Here is a 6,565-nt window from a genome sequence, read left to right as displayed (position 1 = left end):
CATTTCGTTGGTATCGTAGATTTTGTACTGTCGGTGAACTTATCATTTTACAGCTTGTAGCCTACCGTTGTAGACTGCTCAGTGCTCATTGTGAATCATAAACATTCAAATGAAACAAATAGGTTGACATCGCGTTATGCTCAACGTATCGCAATATCCCAACCACCAGCGTATGGGAGGGGTATTTGCCGGATTCGGTCGCATCCCCAAATGGTTGGAATTTTTTGTAAATTGATTATTTTAGTTTCACTATAACTTCAGAAGAATACTCTAATCTGATTCCTTACTATATTACCTTAGCATTGACAGAAAATTGTACAATATAAGTGGAGTAGGTCTATATTTATAGTAACAGGTCTAATTTTTCCAGGCAATACATTCATTGCAGTATATGTTATTAATTCGAGGACTCTTCGTATGCCCTTTGTCGAGTTATACGCCAACGGCACCATGACAAGCGTATGAGCCGATCAGCCGAGCATCAAAAGTTCCATTATCCACATATTTTGATTGAGGTTCCAGCATGTTATGACCGTATTCGCTATTTAATTGATGGACATTGGGCAATCTTCTCCCAGATTAGCTTGGAACCCGCATAGTTATTGGCTTTCGCAGATCTTCAGAAATGGTTTCCACATATTTATGATCTTGGTTTCTGCATATTATGACCGTATCACTGTCCGCTATGTCATCGACGAAGATTAGCCTGGAACGCGCATGGTTGGCATTTCCACTCTTTAGAAATGTTTTCCACATATTCATGACCCTGGTTTCTGCATACCGGCTATTATGACCGTATCATTGTCCGCTATGTCATCGATGGACATTGGGCAATCTCCTGTCAAATTAGCCTGGAACTCGAATGGATGGCGTTCCCCTCTTCACACATCTTTTCCACTTACTGAGATCGTAGTTTCAGCATATTATGGCCGTCGATGGATCATCTGGACCAAACTCTCCATCTTCTTATGGCCGTAACGTCGATATTTTACGCTTCTTCTTCTTCTATGCTATGGCATAATATATTGATATTTCTAAATCATACAAACTGTTGTGAGACAATAATGATTGACACCAGACTTGCGATCTAATTCTTTGTTAGAATAACCTCTACATTTGGTCAGCCCAACGTACTCACTACTCATACACGGTTGCCAGTAAATTCGGCCCTCGGTAAATTCGGCCATGACTTCAATAAATTCGGCCCTCCGAGAATATTGTATTAAAATGTATTACCAACCGTTAACATGAATTAATTACATAATTATACTATTATTAAGTGATTTGGATGTCAGGGTATGCGTAGATCGCGTAATCGTGGGAGATAGCGCGGATATTCACGGGGCCGAATTTACTCGGTAAATTCGCCCCTCGGAGAATTTTGTATAAAAATGTATTACCAACTATTAATGTGAATGAATTACATAATTCTATTATTATCGAGTGATTTGGAGGTCAGGGTATGCGTATATCACACAGTCACGGGAGATAACGCGGATATTTACGGGGCCGAATTTACTGAGGACGGAATTCAACCGGTAAATTCGGCCCTCGGAGAATTTTGTGTAAAGTTGTAGTATACCAACTCTTAATGTGAATAATATTACATAATATACCCTAATCCTAACCTAACCCTAATCATAACCCTAACCTAATCCTAACCCTAACCCTAACCTAACCCTAATCATAACCCTTAATTATATTATTAATTATATTATTATCGGTTGCCGGAGAACCCGGTCCTTGGAGAACCCGGCCCTACTAACTCGGCCCTCGGAGAACCCGGCCCTTGGAGAACCCGGGCCTCGGGAAATTTTGACTTTAACATATCGACCACGCGTGGTCGGCTCAGTATTGATTTGACTTGGCGAGGGAAGGACGTATAAGAAGATGGATATCTGCGTTTCATGTAACAACGAGGTTTTAGATGATGAACCTACCCTGAAATGCGATGGGTGCGGCATGTGGCAGCACATTGCTTATGGCCCACAAGATATTATGTCTCGAAAAGACTACTTACGAATTGTTAAAGAAGACTGTAGTGTGGACTTCCAATGTTCGGAATGTCGACCTGATTTGATTGTGAGTAAAATTCGGAAGAACCTGCTTTCTGTTATCAGGTTTTAATCATCTTTATTTTATAGCCGGCGATTCTGTCGTTTTTATTTATATTAGATGTGATTTTGTCGTTTTTATTCCATTATATTAGATGTGACATTTACCTGATTCAATTCATTGTGTGAAGTTGGTCAGAGCAGGCTGTTAAGGGCAATGCAACTGTAGGTTGAGGTGGGGTAGGGAGACATTAGGGCTCGGGGAGTGGAATATTGGGTTAGGGTAGGATACTAGGGTTGGGGGAGGGGGGATATTAGGGTTAGGGTTAGGATATTAGGGTTGCCGGGGGTGGGATGGTCAGAGCAGGGTTGGATATTAGGGTTGGGGTAGGATATTAGGGTTAGGGTTAGGATATTAGGGTTGCCGGAGGTGGGATATTAGGATTGCCGGTGAATACAAAATTTCCCGAGGGCCGGGTACACATTTATTGCATTTTTAATTCCAAATTGTTCGAGGGCCGCATTCACCAAGGTCCAGAGTAGTCGAAAAACACCGTGAATACCACAACAAGTAGACCACGCGTGCTTGATATACAAAATTTCCCGAGGGCCGAGCTCGTCGAGGGCCGGGTTCTCCGAGGGCCGAGTTGGTATGGCCGGGTTCTCCAAGGGCCGGGTTCTCTGGTAATCGAAATGTCGTGTGGCGAATGGCGACAAACTTTATTCAGATCAGTTATTATTGTACTTAAGGTCACTAAGTTATCTTGAATCAAGTGAATCGTTGGCTGTGAAAGAAAATTTTCTAATCCCTCCATTGCATGAATTAGTATTTTTTCTGAATTTCCAGTTGGAATCGGATTAGGATTGGACATGGACTTGAATATCTAAAAGTTATGGATTAGGATTTGGATTTGGATTTGAAGGTTCGGATTTGGTGGATTGGATTAGGACATAGAAATTTCAAATCCGCTCATCTCTGGTGTGGACATAGCGAGAGTGAAAGGCTCAATGCATTTGGGTTACGTCATACTTTCCATTTGACCATAGGCAACTTGACGGCCATTTTTGACCGGCTTGCTGGGCGCAAAACTCGATAAAAGAGGTATCAATGGAAAGATGCAGCTGTACTGATTACGCAAATATAAATTTTATTCTTTTCATGGTCCAGGAACCCCCTATATCTAGGCTTACCATACGTCCTCATTTAAGTCTTTTTTGACTTTTCTGAAAGTGGAGGACGCCCTTTTGTCCTCTTTTTTGAGATTTTGTCCTCTTTTTGAAAATTTAGGTCATATTTAGAGCAAATTGCGAGTGATATGCCGCAAATTAGCACAGAAGTGACGCTCCGGCGGTTATTTCTGAGTGAAAAACGGTGAATTTAGATCTGAGCGAAAATATGACTTTTTTTTTTAGTCATCCTCCTGACAATGTGGAGAGAAATACGGTATTTTGAGATCTGAGCGGAAAGATGACCTAGAGGACCTATTTTTGGAGAATTCCTCTCCGGTTTTGCAAGTCTGATATTTCTGAAAAAGTGTCCTCTTTTTAGATTTCCAAAATATGGTAAGCCTACCTATATCAGCCTAGAAATTGGCATTCCGATCGAGTTTGGGATTGTGAGTTGTGACTTGTGTGTGACTTGCTCAGATGAAAAATATAACTTAAAAAAATGGCAGTAGCAAATCATCATATATTTTGCATTTTCATGCTCCCCATATTTGCATAGTGCTTCACCTGACAATATCCCTAAACTATGAAGTGTTATGAAAATCGGCAAATAATATCGTGAACCGGTGGACTGGACTGGTGGTATATCGCACAGTCGGAGAGTAATTTACTAGCGAATGAAACGATGGCTGCTGGTCAGAACTCCGATTCCGATCTCCATCATAGTATGCTAGTTGAAGATTCGGGTGACCAATTGATTACAGGTGCAAATGTGGTCCCAGAAGGTACGTATGGAAAATACCTCCTATGCCTCCCTGGTAGTATTTCCGCTCTAATCGCATTACCACCATATCCTTAATTACAGACTTCTTGAAATCTTCAGTGGGAAATGTTATTGACCCAACGTTCCAAGTTGTTAACGGAGGATCCCATGTGAAGGAAACGTGGACGATCTTGACACGCCAGAACGACTGTCGACGTTTTGGAACCGGCAATTGGAGGAGGTTCAGAGTTTGACCAATGTATGTACATTGTACACTAATATATATTAACAAACACTGTGCGCTACGCCGTTTTTTCCTATAATTAGATGGCACTAAGTGGCTGAAGAGCTTTCTGCAAATCTTCAATATGATGGTATACTTCCAATACATTTTAGGGAGTTTTATCAGATCGTAAGTCATTCAAGGGGTCCCTCAACGTCAAATTTTTCTGCTAAAAGTGGGGCTAGTTGGTAATCTACGGACTAAAAACGCGAGAAGGAGTGGTAGACATTTGTCGTGTAAAACCAGAATAAATGAATGTATTTTTATTTTCTTGTCTGACCTGGCTTTCCTGACAACTAGCAATAACCTGACCGTGTAATACAGCGGTTCCCAACCTTTTTGGTGCCGTGACCCTTTTATAACATTTGACAAGTTGCGGTGACCCCAAGGATAAAATTAGTTGAGTTGATCCTCCTTCACTGCACTTTTGGAGCTAACTAGTAGGCTACTAGGCTGTATATTAAATTTTACTTCTAAATAAATAAACAACACAACAAATCAACTTATCAACACAACAATTTGTTCAGTGAGAAGGCTGTGCTTGCTTCTTTTTAGCCAGATCTGAAATCCTTGGAGCAGTCTTTGCAAGAGCACAACGCAGATCATCTTCTGCATCCAGTCTGCTCCTGTATTTAGATTTGATAACCAACAAGCTTGAAAAGCCTGTTTCACAAAGGTATGTTGTTGAAAAGGAAGAATCAGGCGCAATGCGATCTCAGACAGAACGGGATATGACTGCAAACTCTTGATCCAAAATTTGGTAACTGACAATGAAGAAAAATCAGTTTTTGCTGCATCACTGGTAATGAGTTCAATGAACTCCTCTTGTGCATTCTCAGGAACATCTTCGGAACCGGATCAGAGACTCATCCCATTCATACATCGAACTCGATGTTATTATTCTGCGGCCATATTCCTAGTAGGACATCTCCAACACGTCAACGTCCAGACACACTGCATTGAATCCTGGCAATTCTGTGATACACTTTATTTCTGTCAGTAACTCTCGGAACCCACTTACAGCACAAACTTATCAAGATGCATGACTGAAACGAGCTATTACACTACATACTATATATACAGCCGCTGTGACCGGTGTTGATAATATGTGTCATTCACTTGACGTCACAATGCACATTCTGCCTTTTCTGTAAACATGCCAATATTGGAACTTTCAGTCAAAATTACGGCAATTTTCGATTGAGTTGAAACACGGAAAGTCGGTAATTTCGTCATGAAAAAAAAATTCTGAACATGATTCCGCAAAGTTGTCATGAAGATGCAGTTGACTTTAAGAGTTAACTTTCTAAATTTCTAAACTAATGAAATTCTAAACTTTTCAGAAGGCCTCAGGTGACCCCAGGCAAATTGTCAGGCGACCCCAGTTGGGGTCGCGACCCACAGGTTGGGAACCGCTGGTGTAATACAACCGTGCCTATTTAGTAGGGTCTTCAAGAGTCGAGGCTTACTGGTAAGAGTGATAACCAAAATACACTAACGGTTTTATATTTCTAAGGACTATATCTAAACAAAAATTTTCACATCTATTATTGCTTTCAGAACGATTTCAAAACGCAGGATTTGCCTCTCGCCCGAATAAAAAAGATCATGAAAAAGGACGAAGATGTAAAAATGATATCGGCTGAAGCGCCCCTTTTATTTTCTAAAGCAGCCCAATTGTTCATAGCAGGCAAGCAACCTAATTTGTTTAATTTGAAACAACTGATACCACTGAATTACATAGATTCAATTGATGAAAAAACGAATTCTTCACTTCTCCACACTGCGGGTATTGAGTTGCTGTGATGATTAGCAGTTACCAGTTCAAATCCTCGTTAGTTGTTAGGTAGTCTTGTAATCAACTTTTGAAATTGGTGGTCAATTCCGGATGCATCGTCATTACTTTCCTCGTTACTGACCTCTGCATTTTTCGAAACTTTCCATCATTTTTAGCTCCTAGTAAATTTAAACACTTATGGCAGATGTTACTTTTACCTGGACCTGAATAATTTTTAAACTCGACTGTCTCATATTTGAAATAACTGACGAGTTTTGTATCTTCTACTTCGATCAGCGGTCATTTTACGTAGTCCTACTGGAAACGACTTTTATCATTCCACACTGTCAACACAGCTCTATAGGCCTATATCATGTCTGTTGTTACTCTTGCTAACTGAAGCCGGCATATCAGTGTCGGTAGCGTAGTGGTGATTGTTTCTGTTGTCCATTTCAGAGCTTAGCTTGAGATCGTGGATCCATACGGAAGAGAGGTAAGCGACGAACGTTACAGGTTCGTCT

General features: G+C 40.7%; 1 long non-coding RNA gene across 5 annotated transcripts; it reads left to right on the top strand.

The window, feature by feature from the left end:
• The first annotated feature begins 1,830 nt into the window (after positions 1-1,830).
• On the top strand, positions 1,831-6,525 carry LOC145432701 (uncharacterized). Of its 5 annotated transcripts, none has more exons than XR_013912937.1 (5): positions 1,831-2,082; positions 4,087-4,243; positions 4,823-5,027; positions 5,107-5,738; positions 5,828-6,524. It is a non-coding gene; the product is annotated as an uncharacterized LOC145432701 (long non-coding RNA). The 5 variants fall into 5 exon arrangements; XR_013912935.1 differs by lacking the exon at positions 1,831-2,082 and adding an exon at positions 2,302-4,006 and having other exon boundaries at positions 4,827-5,027; positions 5,828-6,525; XR_013912933.1 differs by lacking the exon at positions 1,831-2,082 and adding an exon at positions 2,327-4,006 and having other exon boundaries at positions 5,828-6,525.
• The last annotated feature ends 40 nt before the right edge of the window (positions 6,526-6,565 follow it).

Source organism: Botryllus schlosseri, unplaced genomic scaffold (assembly GCF_051294905.1).
Source record: "Botryllus schlosseri isolate E-star unplaced genomic scaffold, Bs_hap1 Bs99a, whole genome shotgun sequence".
NCBI classification, from domain to species: domain Eukaryota; kingdom Metazoa; phylum Chordata; class Ascidiacea; order Stolidobranchia; family Styelidae; genus Botryllus; species Botryllus schlosseri.
This window is presented reverse-complemented; position numbering and strand designations above follow the sequence as displayed.